Here is a 19,676-nt window from a genome sequence, read left to right as displayed (position 1 = left end):
TCTTTACTGGACTCATAGAGAAGTATCTGGGTGAAATCTCCAGTTAGAGAAACTTCAACTAATCTTCTATGTCTCATCCAACAATATAGGAGAAAATTTTTTTTAAATAGATGATGTTAAAAATTTTTAAACATCTTCAATAGATGTTGAAGTCAGGATATTTTTACCTGATTTTTCCCAGAAGAAGTCTATATTATCTTTCACTTGTCTAATATTTATCTTTGGCACACTTATAAATGTTGACAACTTTGAGTGACTATGCTAATGTGTTAGAAAGCTTTAAGATGAAAAAAGTAGTTAGAATGTTAAGTTTAGAGTAAAAAACAATTTATTCTTTGTACTAGATGGTTTGCAGAATTGGGAATAATTTAAAAAAAATTTTAATGTTTATTTATTTTTGAGAGAGTGAGAGAGTCAGAACATGAGCAGGGGAGAGTCAGAGAAAAAGGGACACAGAATACAAAACAGGCTTTAGTCTCTGAGCTGTCAGCACAGAGCCCTATGCAGGGCTTGAACTCATGACCTGAGCCGAAGTCAAATGCTTAACTGACTGAGCTATCCAGGCGCCTCTTATTTTTTAAATTAACAAGAGGAGATTAAAAACTAACTTTTGTCCATAAAGTATTTGTTAGTCTAATGACCAAACAATGAATATTTTATGAGTCTAAATACAACTTTAACAACACGGAATATCATAACCTGTGAATTTTGATTCTTCTCAATTTTAGTGTCACAGTGGTATATACTTACCAATACAGATGTGTATATATACATATATATATATATATATATACATATACATATATATCTTATATATATATAAGTGCTTAAGAACTGCTTAGTGCATTGTTCTTCAAATTCTTTCCTTTTTCTCTCCTATAAACCTACTTCCCAAAAATGTATTTACCCTACTTACCATAAGATCAGACTCAATATGATATTTATTAAGACAAACTGATTATTAAACTAAATTAAACTTTGAAGAAATTACAGATATAAATCCTCAAATTAAATTCCAGTGTCTACAGATACTATACCTGGTCAGTAATATGATCAAAGAGAAAGTTCCGCCTGATTTTACTTTCTTCTAAACTAAAAATATAAAAGGTTGGCTTGCTGGGTAAGATAATGTCCTCAAGTAGTGGTTTGTAGTATTTGAGCAAATTCATTTCTGTGGAAACTGGTTTGTGGTATAAGATTCTTGATAAAATAAGCAGGTTGGTCCTCTATTACTTGGTCTTCAGTCTCATCATTGTACTGCACACTTGTCTATCAACCATAGACACCTAAATGGCAAGGACTGTGCTTTACTTAATCTTTGTTTTACACACATTCAACAGTGCCTGGTTTATAAAAGAAATCCCAAATAACACCTTTCTAAAGAATATGTTCAGTGGTCTCTTGTTATTTTCTAATTTTGACTGTTGTGTATCATTTAATCCTTACCATTTTAGCAGACACTCTTAGTTCTTAACTAAAACCTTCCTTTGCTCCCACATTCCTTTTGGCAGAATCCCAGTTTATGGTTCATTTATGCCAGACCATGTGACTAGGAAAGGTAATGGATCTTTATGACGTTTAAGTGAATCATAGGTGAAATGTGTTCTCCTTACCATTCATTGGTTTAGGAAGAAGCATGGACTTTGAGCGTGGACAATGAGCAGTGAAACAACGTGAACAGTTGAACCTAGGAAGTTGGTGGGGGAGGATTGTGTGGGGAAGATTTTCTGTGGATAAATGGAAGTATAAATGAAATATGCCTTTTGCTCCACTGAGCATAATTATGTAGGCATGTTATATCTGGAACTAGGACATCTGAAAGGCAGTCACGTGCTAAAGATGGCAAAGCAGAAAGTTTGAAGAACTGAGATCTTTGCCATTTTTAAGCTATTTAAATGTAATCTATCAAAGAACTGACCTATGTGTAATTTCTATAAAATTCCTTATGATTAAACTAATTTAAAGTTGAATTTCCATTTTCTTATAGTCAGGTATATAACCATACACTTTTCTAAACTCTTCATTCTTCAAGTTTATATAATATTGAGCTTGGCTCCTCCTTCTAATTCTTGAATTGAAGATTTTCTCTGTGTGCCTAATGTTTTGTTTGTAGGCCTATCACAAGATTTTCTTCTTGCTCCCCTTCTTTGTTGGGTGTTCTTAGTATTTCATCCCACAGTTTTATTTATCAACTCTATTTTGATAACTACTAAATCTTTTTTAAAGTTGTGACTTCCCAACTTAGCTTCAGGCTCCAAATTCTTATAAGGCAAATTTACTTGAGGTTTTATAGATTTCCTCATATTCCTGAATTCATTTAAGAACTCATGATCTTCCCAATCTCACTCTGGTTCTGCTCTTGTCTTAGAGAACAGTTTCCTGAATATGTTTGCTTAAAATTTGGCAGTCATTTTTGGAGCCTTATCTTCTCTGTCTTCACTCTCTTTAGGTAATGAACCTCCAAGCCCTGATATTTCATCTGAATTGTTTTCTGAATCACTCTCTTCATTTTCATTGCTACTGGTACCATCCAGTAGGTGTTGCAGATATACAGTGTCTGGGATAGATGTCTGAAATAATCTAAGATGAGTTTAGTTTTCTTGCCTTTGAAGTTCTACTCTTATTTTCTCTGATTGTACGATCCATAAGGTATTCTGAAGTTTCTCTATAATATAGAGCATAGATTTGAATTACTTTTTGTTTTTCATGCTTGGAATGTGTTTTACATCCTGAATCATAAAATACATATTTTCACATCCATTGGACTCTTTAATATTTGCTTTTCAGATTCTGCTTACCCTTCATTCTTTCTATTATCTTCTTTTTGAATGATAGTACTTGACAGTTTTTCATTTCTACATGCCACTCTATGAGTGTCCTTTTAACATTTTTCTCACAATAGTTGTATTTTACTTAACTGAAGTAACTTTATAAAAGACTACCACAAATGGAAATGCAGTGTCAGGAGCCAGAAACCCAAGTATTGCTCTAAGTATTTACATAAGTTAACCCATTTTGTTGCCACAACAGCCCTTTGTAACACTATTATTCTAATCCTTGTTTTATTAATAAAGGAAATATGGCACAAAACAGTGAAATGACTTTTCTTTGGTCATAAACCTCTGCATTTAGAAATAGGCCTTAGAATTTACTGTTTTTAAATATTACATTCACTGGTGACAAGTTTCACTATCCCAGTGTTTCTCCTTCAGGGTTCTAGGATATTTTACTGTGCACTAAAAGAAATAACTCAGTAACCAGAAGTCAGTTATTCAGTTTCACTTAATTTATATATATATATATATATATACTGTATAGCAATGAACTAATGAGATTTAAAGATAAATTGAATCAGTATAAATAAATAAAAATAACATCTAAAATGAGGAAAATAGATATCTCCAGGTAATATATAGTCTTAGGAAGTGTTTTGGAAGTTTTTAACAGTCTTAGGAAGTTTTGTACTGTGGTGTCACTAGCACCCAGGCACTCAGAGGGATAAGTGTTTCTTGCCTCCCCTCAGCTACATGATACAACTCAGTCAAGTAAGAAATACATCTTAGTATCCTTACATCTGAAGTTTAAACATCACTGTGAAGTACAAATGAAGTGTTCTTTTAAGCTTATTAAGAGTTATGATCATTACTGTCTCTGTTATGTGATGTTAACATGATGCTACAACTACTGTAAAAATACAAAATCATTTTACTCCTTGGAGAAGGTGCATTCAGAGCCTTGGTTGGCTTTTATGTAATTTTTAGAAGATTGGGCACTTCTGCTTCTCCCATTCATGATAAGAGAGGTGGTAAGCTGACAGAAACAATTTCTTTTTATTTACTGGCCATTAAAGATATAAAATACTGCAGACCTGAGCTTACCATAAATCAGTCTCCCTCAGATGAATGTGCCTTCGGAGAGTCTTTCTGCTAAGGTTTCTCACCTTGGCCATATCTCTCTGGAATACTCTTGGTCTGTCTTTGGCAGCCTTTTTGAATTTATTTTCCTTTTAATTCTAAATAATCCTCAATCAGGAGACAAATAAACAAGGCTCAGAACTTTAGAATTGAAAGGGAGTTTAGAGGTTATACCAGTTAGATCATCTCTATCAGGACTCTTTTCCCTGCAGGCAATAGAATACATGACTCAAACTCACTTAAGCAAAAAGAAAATTAATTAATTGTCTCTGTAAATTAATAGTCTGAATATAAGTGAAGCTTCAGGGAAGGCTTGATCTAGTGGCTCCAAATCTATTAAGAATTGTATCACTTCTCATTACTTCACTCTTTGTTTACAGAATGTACTTCATTCTCAGGTTTTTATATGGTTCGGATCACAAGAGGATGGACTACACTGCTTTACCTTAGTCATCCAGAGCCCACCCCTTCATTTGGAAGGATAGCCAAGACCACCCAAAAGAGAACCCAAATGGCTTCTCTACAAATGGAAATTTACAATGCTAAAAGAAGAGGGGAAAATGGATGTTGGGGAGGAAGTCAAAAGATATCTATATTATCAACCCCATTATCTTGCAGATGAGAAAGAGAGATCTCTGAGCTACAAAATAGGAAGAGAAAAGCATCTATTCCATAAACTAAATTCACTTGACCAGAAATAAATATTAATTTTATTAAGGCAGTGAGATGTCAAAGTTATCTCCTAATAGTAAGGAAATGCAGATGTTGTACATTTGGTCATTTTTTCAACACTCATTTTGAGTTTCAGTCATTGAGCTAGGAACTGAGGATGAACATGCTCTCTAGCTCTTACTCATCCAGGACATATACTTTGAATCTTAATTTTTGGTTTTTAGACTCCTGAGTGATTGAGGTTTCTCACTTAGCAAAACAGGGACAGTGAGCAATGCATGTAATGGTAAAATAAAACATTCACTGATTAGTTGGATAGCACATAAAGACAGAGAGCTCCAGCTGCATTTGCCCCTATGTGGGCACATAACTTGGCACTTAGTCCTTGAGGTAGTACAAAGAAAGCTTTTTGTTTCTTTGTTTTTACAGATGAGCAATAGACTGACATGCATTTTCAGGTCACCCTCCCAGGAGATGTTCAACTGGTGTCTGACACTGCCAGCTCTTTTGTATGGGACTAATTTACTCAATAGTATTTATTGAGAGTCTATTATATGTCATGCAGTCCTCTGGGTTATTGGAGATATGAACAAAATGGAGATAAGTTCCTTCTCTCATTGTATTAATGTTACATTATAATGACATAGAAAGAAAATAAGCAAATAAGTAAAATACATTTACATTAAATGGTATGAATGCTATGGAGATAAATAAAGTCAGAGAGGGGGAAAGATGAGTAGTATGTGAAAGATTTTGCCATGGTTAAAAAGCTAACTGATAGGTGTTTTCAGATTAAAGGCTGGTTATATTGTACGGTTCTGTAATTCTAGGACATAGTCTCCCTTGTTACCGGAATTGAGCACAACGAATTAAGACCCTAAGTGTTGGTATGTCTCTAGGTAGCACTGGCTTTTAAGAAGATGCCTTAATGATCTCTATTCCTCTTCAAGTCTTTTTTAAGACTTTTAATAATGTTGTTATTTCAATGTGTGTATGCTGACCAATTCATGTAAAATGGTACTACCTGCTTTCATACTCATCAATCCTCTCCTCGTTTCCAAATTTATTCCATAGTGCTTATTACCTCCTAACTTTTTGTATAACATACTATATAACATACATACTTATTATGTTTCATGGGTATTTTCTGTCTTTTCACGTAAGAATTTAAATTCTCCAGTAGGGCACATATGTGGCACAGTCCGTTAAGCCTCCAACTCTTGATCTCAGCTCAGGTCATGATCTCACATTTCATGAATTCAAGCCCTACCTTGGACTCTTCACTGATGGTGCAGAGCCTACATAGGATTCTGTCTCAGCTTCTCTCATCCCCTCCCCCCACTTGTGCTTGCTCTCTCAAAATAAATAAAATTAAAAAATTAAAAAGAATTTAAGTTCCACATGATAGGGACAGTATGTTCCTTTTTATTGCTGTATCCCCTGTACCTAGAACACAGTGAGCATTCAATAAATACTTGTGGAAGGAAGACCAGGGGAGACAGGGGCAATGGACTATAATAGAGTGTATGTTTTGGAGATTCACAGTCTTGGTTCAGGCATGTCCTTAATTAGTCAGTACAGCCTCTTTAAGCCTTAGTTTATTGACACTATGAAGTTAAAGTCAGTAATACTATTTTCCTGAAAAAAATTATTGTAAGAATGACATAAAATAATATATAAACCTTTTAACTTATTTCTTATCCACCTAAATAATATATGTGGCTGTTGCTGTGGATCATGTTGTGCTAATGGTTGTTTCATTATTTGACAGATATTTATTGGATATCCAATAATGTTCTAAGCACAGTGCTAGGCAAATGCTGAGATAAGCAAATTTTAAGATTCTCTCCTCTGTTCCTGTAGTGCTGGAGCTCCTCCCATTCCAGTGTTCTGTTTCCAGTTGTGGAATCTTCTGGTTATGAATCATGAGACCTCAGATGATTTGCTAAGTACATAGTTCCATGGAGATGGAGAGGCCGACCTGGGTATTATAGATCAGACCCAGAATGGAGAAGGGTGAAAGTGTATTGTCAGCAGTTTAGAGATGATATGTTTTTAAAAAATAGTTGCTTTTTGACTTTTTTTAAATGCTTTCTATTTATTCCTGAGGGAGAGAGAGAGACAGCGTGAGCAGGGGAGGGTCAGAAAGAGAGGGAGTACAGAATCTGAAGCAGGCTCCAGGCTCGGAGCTGGCTGTCAGCACAGAGTTTGATGCAGGGCTCGAACCCATGAACCATGAGATCATGACCTGAGCCGAAGTCAGACCCTTAACCGACTGAGCCACCCAGGTGCCCCAATAGTTGCTTTTTTAAGATAAAGTTTTAGGAAGCTTAAATTTACTCTACAATATACCTACTGATTGTTTTAAAGTTGTTTCAGAAAGTTGTATTTTTTCTCTGGCCATGAACTTCTAGGTCTTGATGCTAATTATTAGAAGCAAGGAATCAATCTTTAAGATGAGTAGTAGTAATAGGGGGAGGTTTATAAGAAAGTTTGGAATAGAAAGAAGCAAAGTATATCTGACTTTCTCAGTCTTTCAAGTAGTATTTGATAAAAGATCACCTTCTTATGGCTAGATGGGAGTTAACTATTGATCCCTTATTCAATGTTGAGGGGTTTTGAGAAAAGGAGAAAAAGAGAAAGAGTGAGGTAAACCAAGAAACAAACTTAGCTACCAGAGAAGTGGGTGAGGGGATGGTTAAATAGGTGATGGGGAATGCACTTGTGATGACCACTGGGTGTTTTATGGAAGTAATGAATCACCATATTGTATGCCTGCAACTAATGTTGTACTGTGTTAACTAATGAAATTTAAATTAAAACTTTAAACAATCTCCGGTTCCTTTGAAAATATGCAAAGAATTTGACGGGGAGCTGGGTGGCTCAGTCAGTTAAGCATCCGACTTTGGCTCAGGTCATGATTTCATGGTTTGTGGGTTCGAGCCCCATGTCGGGCTCCCTGCTGAAGCTAGCTCAGAGCCTGGAGCCTGCTTCAGATTCTGTGTCTCCCTCTCTCTCTGACCCTCCCCTGCTCACACTATCTCTTTCTCTCTCTCAGAAATAAATAAAACATTAAAAATATGTTTAAAAATAAAAATATGCAAAAAATTTGGAAAAAAGTAAACCTTCATGTTATGCCAAATGGGAATCTTTTCATGCTTAGGCAGTTTGGCTCTATGGCTGCAGAACATTCTGGGTCCTTCTGGAAACTGCTAAGAGGTAGAGAACTGAAGGATGATGTCTTTACTTTTCATACCTTGGATCTGGCACAATGCAGCTTAGGGCTAAATACATCACAGTCGCCTTAGAAGTTTTGCCTTAACTTGGTTGTCTTCTGAAATTCTGTATGAAAAGAGACTCAATTGGATATTTCTCCTTAATTAAAACTTTTATGTAGTAAAACTATGTGGAAGGAAATGTCAGCTCAGAATTCTTTTTTTTTTAATGATTTTAAGAATAAGTTATCTTTCCATCTTTGTATCTGCCTATGTATGTATGCATATATGTATGTATGTACGTACATATCTACCTTAGAGATATGAGGATGAGTTATTACATGATGAGGGAAGGTAGTAATTGGGCATTTAACTTTTTCAGAGGCAGGAAGGAGATAATTTACTGATGGGGCAGGTATCTATGAACAGAAAGAGATAAGTGAATGTGGGAATTATTTCTCTGCAAAAAAATTGCAGCTTTACAAAGAAAAAGATGATGCAGGTGATGAGGAAATTAGGGAGGTTGACATCTTTTTTTTTTTAATTTTTAATGTTTCATTTATTTCTGAGAGAGGCAGCATGAGCAGGGGAGGGTCAGAGAAAGAGGGAGACACAGAATCAGAAGCAGTCTCCAGGCTCTGAGCTGTCAGCACAGAGGCTGACACGGGGCTCGAACCCACAAACCGTGAGATCATAACCTGAGCCGAAGTCGGACACTCAGCCAACTGAGCCACTCAGGTGCCCCAGGAAGTTGACTTCTAATACAGTTACAGAACCAAGAGAAAGCCCATAATTGAGAGGAAGAAGAATCTATGGGGAAAAAAAATCTGGCTAACATTTAGAAGATTTAAAAAATGCCAGAAAGATAAAGAAAAATCTAATTATCATCATTGTGTTAGAAGAATTTAATAATGATAAAGAAACTTGATGCCAGTTTGGAAAATGCCACATGCTCTGGGAGGTTATGTGCTGTGGAGCTCCAGTTATAATGTTGTGGTGTATATCCAGAGATGAAATTACAGACCCACCATCTGTTTTACTGGTGATGGAGATTCATTTGGACATTTTAGTTTATACCAGTGTGCAAATTTGAAAGGCAAGAGCCACTAGCTCCTGTCTGTTTCCATGGCCCATGCCAAGTTATACTTGAGTACAGAACTCATCTGCACTAGCTGGTTTCACCAGTAACAGATAATGCATCATGTGATAAAGATGGTGGCTTCTTAGGAAGGGGGTAGCAATTAATGATACATGATAGGTCTCAAACCCCATAAAGGCATTACATTTGAGAAGCAGCTAAGTGTCTAGACACAAAACTGAAAATACTGACTTTTGGCATTTCATTTGCTATGTGGGTTTCAACCAGTGGTTCTCAACTAATAGGGCACTTTTATCCCATAGAGAATATTTGGCAATGTGTGTAGATATTTTGGTTTTCACAGCTTGGGAGCGATATATGCTACTGTGATATAGTATGTAGAGGCCATGGGTGCTGCCTAACATCCTAGAAAATAAGGGTCAGCCCCTCATACAGCCAAGAATTATCTGGCCAAAAATATTAGTAGTGTCAAGGTCAAGAATCCTACTTCACACTAATATTTTACTTTTTCTGAGTCTTTCTCCCCCCCTTCCTGAGAATAGGAAAATTTATTACAGGGTTAATGTAAAGAAATTATGAGATGAAATAATATATACAAATGCTTGAAAAGTGGTAGATATTTACTGAATTTTGAATATTAACATTTAAAACTATTTTTTAATGTTTATTTTTGAGAGAGAGCACAGAAACAGCAGATGGGCAGAGGGGGGGGGACAGAGGATCCAAAGTGACCTCCACACTGACAGTAGTGAACCTGATGTGGGGCTCAAACCCACGAACCATGAGATCATGACCTGAGCTGAAGTCAGACGCTCAACTGATTGAGCTACGCAGGCACCCCAAAAACTGTCTAATTATAAAGTCATTCTAAAACTCATGACACAGGTTAGACTAGGGTTTAGACTGTAGAAAATGGACTTCACATCGCAAGTGACACTGAACTCTGCACCATTTTATTTTTGAGAGGGAGACACACACACACACACACACACACACTCACACACACACACACACACACAGTGTGAGCAAGGGACGGGCAGAGAGAGAGAGGGAGACACAGAGTTAGAAGCAGGCTCCAGGCTCTGAGCTGTCGCTACAGAGCCCGATGAGAGGCTCGAACCCACGGACTGTGGGATCATGACCTGAGCCGAAGTTGGATGCTTAACCAACTGAGCCACCCAGGCGACCCTTACTCCAGAATATTTTTTATCATATGTGAATGGACAACTTAATATAAACAGAATTATATGGTTTGAGAATATCATATTGTTTTTTTAATAAGCTAATTTGTTTTGCAGATATTGGCAGGAGGATATGGTATTTCCTAAAAGAACAAGGCAGCACTATTTTTAAAATCTTTTAACATCTCACATTAAAGTAAGTTATTTGAAAATAGTTTGGGAAATGCTGACGTGAAGGAAAGAAGGAGAGAAAGAAAGGAATGGTAGAAGGGGGAGAGGGAGGGCAAGAGACAGAAATTGAGAGGATAGAAAAAGTACATATTTGTGTCACCAGACACAAAGGAAATGATCAGTATATAACAAAACCCTAGAACAATAATGGTTGAAATATAAACATATGTTATCAAGATGTCATTAGCCTCCATTTGCAATAGGAAATAATGACAAGGTTGGAGAGTCACTCATTTAATCTGAAAGAACTGATAAGACAGATACTTAAGTTGTCCTCATCTTAACTATGTTGAGCTATTGGAATTAAACAGAGTCCTGAGAATTGGATTTGGAAACATGTTTATAGTCAGGGAAAGTTACTCATCACAGCTATAATATTCACTTTCCGTGACTCATGTGCACATTCAGCCAGGCTGTTCTTTTTGGTCATAATGTGACGTCTTAAAGTCTTTTCTCAAGTGTGAGTCAGAGAAATCTGAAGGAGTTGGAGTAGAGAAGGAGCCCTCCTACTCTGCTTAGTGGCTCTGCAACTTGGCTCCGCATTGAACTCACCTGGGGATCATTAAACTGTACCAAAGCCAGTTTTTCTGATGCGAACGAAATGACACAAAGACAGGACACTCACAAAGGACAGACACAGACACAACTCCGGCCGGAGGAACAATTCTACGCAAGCCCCTCTTGCGGTTTATTTTATACCCCGGTAACTGGATACAAACTGAAATCTACAAGATGCATTCCTTTACCAATTAAGGGCACGTAGCCAAACACATTTCAAGGACGGGGGGAGCAAAGGGAGGAAGCGACCACAACATGTTTACTAAGAGGCCCGCCCACAATTCCAGCCTCCTCCTTATTTCTAAGGAGGGCATGTTCCCTTTTTTGCGAGTTGACCATTAAACTTGGATTTTGTGTGCAGGCCTCCTGGCAGAGCATCCTGTTTGCAGGCATGCTTTGCCCAGGCAGGGAGCCCCGTGTGCAGGCACATCCCCGCGTCCCTAACCACACTTTCTTGTGGTCACTGTCGGGCTCCCACATTTTCTGCCCCACCACCACCATCAGAGATTCTGATCTAGTGACTCTGGCTGCATACTAGGCATCAGAGGTTTTCTATCACCCCACGTGATTCTGGGGACAGCAACCTGGTCAATGTCTAACTTAGAACACATAAAAATTAAAAACCAAAAACAGGAGACTGTCTTGTAAGGCATGTTAAGAAGCTATGGGGACATCACTGTCAAACTGGATTGGAGTACCTCCTGAGTAAAAGGAAGGATAATGAAAACAATGCAATAATGGCTGACATTTACTAAATACTTACTCCTTTTCAACACTGTCATTGTTTTACTTCCATTAATCTGTTTAAGACCTCAAACCACCCTGAAGCAGGTGTTGAAATGCTCAGGGAAGGAATACTTCATCTGGACTGGGAAGTTAGCTGACTTGGCACTGTCACTCAGTAAGAAATACAGCATTTTTCTAGATTCTGAGCTAAAAAGCAAACAAACACAAAACACTAAAACTAAGCTCTTGGATTCACCAGAACTTGACCTTGACAGAAATGTCTAGTGGTTCTTGATTTCTGGGTACACAGTAGAATCTCCTGGTGAGCTTAAAAAAAACTTCATTCTAATTTTGAGAATCAGAAATATTCTGTATGATATTTTAATGTTGGATACTTGACACTGTGCATTAGTCAAAACCCACAAAATTATACAGCCCAAACACTGAAACTTACCATATGCATACTAAAAGTATCAATTAAGAGATCAGAGAATCCCAAGATGAAACGTAGACTGTAGACAAATAATCTAACTGTGTAATAAATATATAATCTTACTGAATAAGGTGGAGAGAAAGGTATTGCATTAAGTAACTTTGGAATTGAGTAGAGACTAAGGACTAAAGGCAATATAAACTCTACAGAAAAACTGTAATCTAGTTGGTAAAGTTTCAGGAGAATATAACATAACTACCTTCTCTGTAAGTGTGGGCTGTGCATAATGACTTTCTTCTGAAGAATGTAGTAACAAAGGTGAAAGAAGTAGTACTTTCACAGTGAGAAACCTGATAAATAGCTATTGTAGCCAAATGATCATGGTCAATGTCTACAGTAATATGCTGATGACATGTACTCTAAATGTGATATGATGAGACTGGTAGTTTACCTCTGTGGCGTTTTTTTTTTTTTTTCTCAAAAGCCCATAATTTCAGTTCATTCTTGAAAAAAATCAGGCAAATGTCAATGGTTAGACAGTCTACAAAATACCTGATGAGTATTCCTCAAAACTGTGTAAGTCATAAAATCCAGGAAAGTCTGAGAAATTGTCATGGCTAAAAGAAGCGTAAGGAAATATGAGGACTAAATGTAATGTGCCCTGGATGGGATCCTGGAACAGAAAAAAGGACTTTAGGTAAAAAGTAGGACAATCTGATTCAAATACGGGCTTTTTTTTTTTTCTTTTAATGTTTATTTATTTTTGAGAGTGAGCATGCACCTGAGAGAAACAGAGAGTACATGCACTGACCAGCAGGGGAGAGTCAGAGAGAGAGGGATGCAGGGCTCCTTCCCCCAAACTGTGAGATAATGACCTGAGCTGAAATTTGGAGCCAGATGCTTAACCAGTTGAACCACCTATGTGCCCTTCAAGTGTGGCCTTTCATTAATAAATAACCATGCATCATTTTTGGTATAATCATTATAACAAATGTATCATATTAGTGTTAACTGATAATAATAGTGGCAATCGAGTGTGGGGTATAGGGTGACTAAATTATCCTTGGAATTATCTTTTGTAAGTGTGCAACTATTCTACAGTTAAAAGTTATGTAAACAAAACAAGATACCTATGTCTTAGGACACCTCTTAGAGACTCAGAGTTAATTTTCTGGGATGGAGTTTGAACACATGTATATTTTGAAAGAGCCTCAGGTGATTCTAATAAGCATCAAATGAGGATTAAAATCCATCAAATTAGACAGTAATATGGCACAACTTTTCCTTTCCAACAGATTCTAAAATTTGCCTTTTCAGTTCAGAGATCTGCCCTCTTCCCTACAGATTTTTTTTCACAAGTGATCAGTAAAATCATCTCGTTTTTCGAGTCAAAGTTTCTGAGACTCAAGTTTGAGTGCTGTGAGAAAACTCCAATTATATTTCCAAATTTAGTAGCATGTCCTGATGTCATTTAACAAGGAATATCCTGTGGCCTCTTAAATTAGAAAAAAAAAAAGACTTAAAATTTATTAACTAAGATCATGGTCTAGAAAAATGATGCAGTTCCAGAATTATGGTGCCTCAAAAGTAGCAAAAGAATGACCAACTGTTTTAGTATATGAGTTAGTTACATATGGCAAATTTGATTTTTTCTTCTGTGTACAAATTTGGTTTTGAAATCACAGCAGATCAGTATAACAAACATCACTTAAAGGGACACAATCATAAACCTTTGAGATTCTCCAGTATAATGATTTTCCTCTGTGCCACACGTTTTGGAAGCTTCCTGGGTGTTTAGGTGGGATGAGTTCCAAACTCCATTCTGTCTCAGTCACACCAGGTCTAATGTAACTGGTGTTTTTCCATTTTAAAAAAGACTTCTGATTCTAAGAAAGAAATCCACGAAACTAGTCCAAGTATTTACAGGTAAGTTATCTAGACCAAAACTATCAAGGGCACATGGTCCTGATACCCAGTTATGTCTACAATATACATATAATTATGTCTAACCTTGATCTCAACTTGAACGTCAATGATGGCCGCAAATCAAACTTTGTAAAGTCTTCTATCTGTCTATTTCTGATAACCAGATGAGCTGAGTTCATGACCTCAAAATATCCAAACATTAGGGGTACCTGGGTGGCTCAGTTGGTTGAGTATCTGAGTCTTGATTTCAGCTCAGGTCATGATCCCCTGGTCATGATATTGAGCCCTGAATCTGGATCCAAGCATAATGTAGAGCCTGCTTGAGATTCTCTCTCTCCCTCTCTTTCTGGCCCTCACCCCCACTCATGTTCTCTGTCTCTGTCTCTCTCTAAAATAAAAAAAATAAATAAAAAGAATTCAAGCACTAATAATAAGTTATGTTATTTATTACCTTCTCCCTTCCTTCTCAGGTATCAGATTATGTTGGTGTTCCTTTTAAAGGACAGATTGCATCATATTTCTTTTTCTTAAATTTTTTATTTGAGAGAGAAAAAGAGAGATGGAATATGAGAGGGAGAGAGTAGAAGAGGGAGAGAGAGAGAATCTCAAGCAGGCTCCACATTCCGTGTGGAATCCAATATGGGGCTTGATCCCAAAATGCCAGGATCATAACCTGAGCCAAAATCAAGAATGGACGCTCAACCAACTCAGCTACCCAGTAGCCCCAGGTTCTAATATTATTTCTTCAGCTATAGATACCTGTTTCAATTGGATCTTGAGCCCAGATGAAGACATACCTGTGTGTATATGACTCCTGTGTATATCTGAATTTGCTGATTTCCCCAGTAAAATATGGCTTAAAGTCTCTCCAGTAGTGCCTGGGAATTGGTGGGGAGTGCTGAGCTCAGGTTCTGTTCTCTCTAACAGAAAGTCTTTTTGGTTCCACTAGTTTTTAAGACACTTAGACTAGACCTAGGTCAGTTGGCTCCAAAACTGTCAGAATACATTGCAGGAAACTCTGAGCAAATGGCATCCTAGTAATATTACCTATTCAGCACAATAAAGTTTGAACCTAATCAACTCCAACAAGATGATTCAACTGTTTACACTTAAGTGTCACCTTGGCTTAACTTTCAACAAACATACCATTGCACAAAGAGCTTTTGCCTGTCTTGTGGGTACACTTCAAAAAGCTTTAGTGCTTGCAAAACGCAGCTGCACAAACAGACATGCTTTTACTAATACCAGTTTCTGAATATGGCTGGAAAAAGAAAATGCCACTGTTACTTTCTCTTAAAAGCCTGTAATAATATAGAACTAGCAGATAGGATATGGCCCCTAGGTGACTTAACTATATAACTCTTAAAAGTTCTCAAGACTTAAATTACCCTTAGTGTTTGACTCAGCATTTTACAAGCTAATACCAGAACATCTACTTAGCCTTTATTAAAAACCTGGAAGAGAGTTGTTATCCTGTTTCTTTAAATTTTTAAAACAGTTTAAAGTATTTTGAAAGAAAAATACTAGGTTTGTCAGTACACCTTGTTGAAAGTCTTATTTACTCTTATTCAAATGAACTGTGTTTTAACTTAGATGTAAAAATTAGTGAGTAGAGAGAAACACCAGCACTTCATTGATTAGAAAACGTGTACCCATATGTGTAGGTTTTCTGGATAACTGAAGTTCATGTCCTTATGCATTACTTCTTTTTAAGACAAATAATTTTGTAAGGATTATTATATACTTTATTACACAAAATGTATTAATCACAGTTATACTCTTAATATGTGGAATACAGAGTGGATGTCTGGGTTTGAAATCCTCTTCTGTAACTTGGTAACTCTGTAACTTTGGCCACATTGTTTACCTCCTCCCAGCCTTACAGTCCTCATATAAAAAGGGTAATAATTATTATACATATCCTACAGAGTTGTTTTGAGAACCAGAATAAAATGATCCATGCAGATCCTTAGTGATTCGCATATAGTAATAAGGTATATAATATAAAAGAAAGATATAGTAAATATTGGATATTGTTGCTATTTTTTATGGTGATGATTTAATACACAGCCCATTTCTGTTTTTAACTGTCTGTCGTACTGTCAGCTATTGCTTTTCCTGAATTTTCACCATTTCCCCTTCCACCTCATATTCCTTCCCCAAATCCTCTATAATCTACTTTTAATCTGCCATGGACTGGAAAACTAGATAAAATTTATACAGTATAATAAGCTACCGAAGAGTTAATAGACTGTTAAGTAATAAGGGTTAAACCTTTGGCTTTAGCATGGGAGTTCATGTCTCTTAGTCAGTTTTTTATTTCAGAGTGTGGGGATCTGTTATATCAAAGTTTCTAGAAATCTGATATACTACTAAATATGGTTAAATTATATATATATATATGACTTAATTCTAATTCTTTCTCATACACATAGCCTACATATTTTATTTTAGTAATATAAAACAGTTTGTCATTTTCTTCTAACTAATAATAATTAATTACATTTTTTAATGTTTATTTTTGAGAAAGAAAGTGAGAGAGAGAGAAAGAGACAGACAGATTGACAGACAGATGGTGCTAGGAGGGGAGGGGCAAAGAGAGAGACACAGAACCCAAAGCAGGCTCCAGGCTCTGAGCTGTCAGCACAGAACCTGATGCGGGGCTGAAACCCACGAACCATGAGGTCATGACCTGAGCTGAAGTTGTGTGCTCAAAAAACTGAGCCACCCAGCCACCCCACTTAAGACAAATGTATTATACATTTACATAAAATTACACATAAGTGTTCAGCAGTGAACATTTTTAGGTACTTGAGTAATTACAAATAGTTTATTTTTCACATAAATCAATATTCCAACAAATGCCAAAGATGACACTTTTAAAATGACAAAAGAGAAGGAAGACCTGTCACTAATTTCAACATTCAGACACATGTATTTTTCTAATTTTGTGGATTCTCTTGTAGCTTTTAATCATAAACACATAAACTCATATCACTCAGATAAAAGAACATAAATTTATAAAGACCAAGAATATCATGATTTAATCATCATGTCTGAAAAATTTTAACCTGGGCATAATAGATCTGAAAGTAAAAGATTCATATCAATTATGAACTTAACATTTAACCAGCAAAGAAACCAAGATATTCCCTTCACAGTAGATGTGTTAGCCAATTTCAGAGAACAAAGTAAGAAAGACATATATTAATTTATGGATAATTATGATGATGATAAATATTTCAAATGAAAGCATATTCAGAGTCTTTTTGTCTTGAATTATCTCCTTTCTGCTTATGCATAATTTAATCACATACTGACACCCATTATTTGATAAAAGACCAGAAAATTATTTTTCTTGAAGGTTATCAACATCAAACAGTGTTTAACCAAATGATGAAATAAATTAAGATTCTAGAAAGTGATTATAGTCAGTACATATACACACATGGATTGAAACATTAAAATTTTAAAACATATAAGGATTTTAAAAATTTTTTATTGAAGTTATTTTTTAAAATCTTTTTTTTTTTTTTTTTTTTTTTTTGAGAGAGGGAGAGGGGAAGAGAGAGCTGGGGAGGAGCAGAGAGAGAGGGACAGAGAATCCGAAGCAGGCTACAGGTTCCAAGCTGTTAGCACAAAACCTTACATGGGACTTGAACTCATCAACTATGAGATCGTGATATGCTGAGCCACCCAGGTGCCCCAAGATTTTTTTTAATCTAATGGAATTTTTCCATGGCTTGCTGAAAACTTTTTTCCCCCAGTAGACATAGTTTATTGTCACTGAGTTGGGAATGGGTTTAGCTTGAATGATCTTGTTAATAACATTTATTCTGAAATAGTATATATTCTAGAAGGACAAGATCCTAAGCTAGAAATTCCCATTATGTATAAAGTGGGAAGAGATTGGTGCATACTGCTGCCTCAGTGTTTCAGTGTGTGAGTGAGAACAAGTGATGGAGGAAGTCTCGTTTCTCTTCAGATCTGGAGGCTTTCTTAGATATTTTGTGGTTATTAAATGAAAAAAGAATATGATAACTTTACATAAAAACTATGAATGATTTAGAAGAGCTGTTAATTAAAGATTGCATCATACTACCATTAGCTGTGTTTAAAATAAATATGCTCACACATTGTATCATCTATATTTGGAATATCATTTGTTCTTGATTTAAATATATCTGTACCTTTAACAGTTGATATTTAGGTGGTAAATATAGATCTGTAATTTTACAAATTGTGAATATCCCTACCATTAGTGTTAAAGGTTTCAGGGTAGCACTTTGTATGCCCTGAATTTCAGTGACCACAGAGGGTTTGGGACTGAGAAGTGCTTGTTTGTACTAGAAGCCTGATTCACATTTTCCCCCCGGCCTCTGTTTTCCTCTAGTTTCTGTCTTCTGCCCTTTTCCTTCTAGTTCCCCATATGTCTGACTCTGGCTAGCCTGCATTGTCTTCACTGTCTTGATTCCTGACTGGGTCTTCATTGAGTAGTTTTACTTTTCTGTTTCTGACTCTGAATTGTTACCAAGTTACCCAGTGATCACCATGTGTAGAGAAAAGCGCAGCCCCTCTCTTTAGCAAATTTCTTTTTAAAATTGTTGGCATAAATCTATTTTCTTCTTTGGATAATAAATGACATAACATTCACTTGTATCCCTGAAGCTCACGTCAGTGATTTGCTAGTCCAGCTGAAAATGATTCTCTAGTTCACCATGATAAATCCATTAAGCAGACAAATTTTAGGTCACAAGTTTCTGTTAAAGTGAGTTCACGATGAAAATATAATTAGATCTAAATTGTTCAGACTCCTGAGCCATCCATAATATAAAATAGCTGCTTTTCACATATCCCAGTGCTCTACCTTTCTACATTGGAACTGACAGCCACCATACGATATACAAATATCAAGTTCCTGGTAACATGTGTTCTTTGAACTTTGTCCTAAGAAAGACTCCACTGAGCATTAACACTAGCTTGGCATTTAAAAGGCAAATTTGACTCTTTTTCCGGGTTTTTCTGCATCATCTCGCCTCATACTTGACTTGAGGTTTACTAAAAGGAACCAACTACAAGGTCCTTTCCCCTTACATTTTATTTTAGAAATTGTGGTTGGCAGTGGTGCCATCAGTACACGTATCTCATGATTCCTTTCCATCCTATGGACTTAATGCAGATTCTACTGGGTTTTACTCTGTTGTCACTATTAAGCCATTAGTTTTGTTTTCTGTCTAACTTCTCTGCCTACCACTTCCCTGCATTCTTCATATTAAGAGCCATTTTAGAATCATTTTTTGTGTTTGTGATTTAGCTCACACCAAGATAGAGGCTCATCCAGTGGGCAATGCAAGACATGACTGAAATGGAGAATAATGAAGCTGCTGTGCTAGAGAAGGTCATTTGACCAGACTCATTCAGGTTTAGAGACCAGGTAAGTATGTGGAGCACAGTTAGAGGAGAATGCAGGAGTGTGAAATAATCAGGTAAAAATCTGACATCAAAAAGGTCTGAGGGCATGTGGGTGGCCCAGTTGGTTAACCTGATCTTAGCTCAGGTCATGATCTCTTGGTTCATGAGATCAGGCCCCAAGTTGGGTTCTGTGCTGACAGTTCAGAGCCTGATTAGGATATTCTCTCTCTCTCTCTCTCTCCCTATCTGTCTCTCTCTCTCTCTCTCTGTCTCTCTCTCTGTCTGTCTCTCTGTCTGTCTCTGTCTCTC

The 19,676-nt window shown here is 36.5% G+C and overlaps 1 long non-coding RNA gene across 1 annotated transcript in view; it reads left to right on the top strand.

Annotated features, from left to right (window-relative positions):
- The window catches only part of LOC120239101, a 69,822-nt gene that overhangs the window by 45,558 nt on the left and 4,588 nt on the right, over positions 1 to 19,676 (top strand). Inside the window, exon 3 of the long non-coding RNA XR_005530365.1 lies at positions 19,270 to 19,389. This is a non-coding gene — a long non-coding RNA (uncharacterized LOC120239101). The remainder of the gene's footprint in view (positions 1 to 19,269; positions 19,390 to 19,676) is intronic.

Source organism: Hyaena hyaena, unplaced genomic scaffold (assembly GCF_003009895.1).
Source record: "Hyaena hyaena isolate Hyena2069 unplaced genomic scaffold, ASM300989v1 scaffold_223, whole genome shotgun sequence".
In the NCBI taxonomy this organism is placed as follows: domain Eukaryota; kingdom Metazoa; phylum Chordata; class Mammalia; order Carnivora; family Hyaenidae; genus Hyaena; species Hyaena hyaena.
The sequence above is the reverse complement of the archived record's forward strand: the minus strand, read 5'-3'. Positions and strand labels throughout refer to the sequence as shown.